Here is a 1,707-nt window from a genome sequence, read left to right as displayed (position 1 = left end):
GATCATTGCAGAACAGTTTTTAGATGTTACAGAATATTTTTAAAACTAGCAGTCATATACTTTATAACTGAATTTTATTTGATTTGAAGGAGAAGTAATTAATTTGTTTCTTTTTGTTCTCAATGAGAATAACATTATTGTCAGTGATGCAATGCATTTCCATACGTCTTTCATCAGAACTAGAAATAAAAAGAACATAATTACGAAAACGTTTCAGTCTCAAGGACCGCCTGGAAACTTTAACTTGCCGCTGCCCCCTCACCCCAAATTACTTACAAAGCATTATGTTAGAACCTTTAAGAAACTTGCGACACTTTAGACTTACTGTAAAAGTAATGACTGAGTGGCTTGATAAGGCGCGCTGGGGTTCTCGGTTGTGCGAGGAGCGCCAGCGAAAGTGATCTGTCCGGCTTGGAGTTCCGGTTCGGTACCGAAAACTGTGCTTCAATGAATACTGCTCTACGAATAAAATAGAGCGTTCTCGTAAAACCATAATTTTCTATCAGTAAGAAAGTTGCTAGTAAACTGAAATTTGTTTCATCTTGCATAATACCGATGTTCCACTTACTGGCAATTCCATTGTACTCGAAACATCAGGTCGGGCCGAACACAGCTCTAGACCAATGATATTTCCCTTTTGGAAAGCGCCACTCGATATAATTTCCACTTTAGTTAGCGAATAATGCATCTCCTCCTGTTCTTCGCTAAGTGAGGTGGAGTTAGTATTTGAATCTTTTTACACAATTTCCGGCTGCATAGTTTTCCTTTTAGTACTAATGTTAGTCACACAAAGGAATTTCCGGGGGTAGAAATTGCACTCTGTCTCATTCATCAGAAACTGTTTTGTGTGTTTCAGAGGGATTAAAATTGAAAGGAAGGAGAATTTTCTGAACTCTATCGCTACCTTGTGAGTGGACGAAGAGAAAACGTCCAAATACACAGTAGTGAATCATATATAAAACTCTGTGCTATTAGGATATAAGCCAGTTTTGTTTTCTAAGAGGATGAATTTGTTGTAAGATTTTGGGAGACAGCGACTGAATTTATAGTAATTCACTGCCACTTTTCCTGTAGGAAGCAGGAAGAATAAATTAGGGGCAATGAAACGCATGTTCGTAAATGGAACGAAACACAGTTATCAGCTGTGCCCAAGTATATTAAAAGCAAACTTTTTTCTTGCACTGGCACTGCAGTGACTCATGAGTAATCGTCATTCCCCTACAAAAAAACAATAATGGCTTTCTGCATTTTATACTGTTTCTACACATCTTATGTTGCGTTTGATCGGAGACGTAAATTTTCCATCATCCTGTAGGTTAAATGTAAACGTAGGCTTCCGCAGCCATTGTCAAAGTCAATAAATTTTTTTCTGGTTTTGCGACAGCGTTGTCAATATGTAAAACTACCAACTTTTTTGTCACTTTTGCAAGTGACCTCCTTCAAGGTGTTTTTGTTTACTGCTGAATGAGAAAACTTTGTCTCTTATATACCTCCTGACGTGGCTGTTATCTAATTCTGACAGGCTTTTGAAGATGAAAGGGGGGGGGGGATTATAGAAGCTCTATATTGGTATTTTTATTATTTCTGTTCTCAAATGGAAATGTGACTTTTTGATTGGTGGAAATCGGCGAATGGAAAACCAGGCGGCAGTTGTGACATGGCGTTGTTTTCCTGCTCTCTAGCGCCGGCTGAGGCGCGCCAGTACTC

The sequence above is a fragment of the Schistocerca nitens genome, chromosome 6 (assembly GCF_023898315.1).
Source record: "Schistocerca nitens isolate TAMUIC-IGC-003100 chromosome 6, iqSchNite1.1, whole genome shotgun sequence".
Taxonomy (NCBI): Eukaryota; Metazoa; Arthropoda; class Insecta; order Orthoptera; family Acrididae; genus Schistocerca; species Schistocerca nitens.
Note: the sequence above shows the minus strand (reverse complement) of the source record.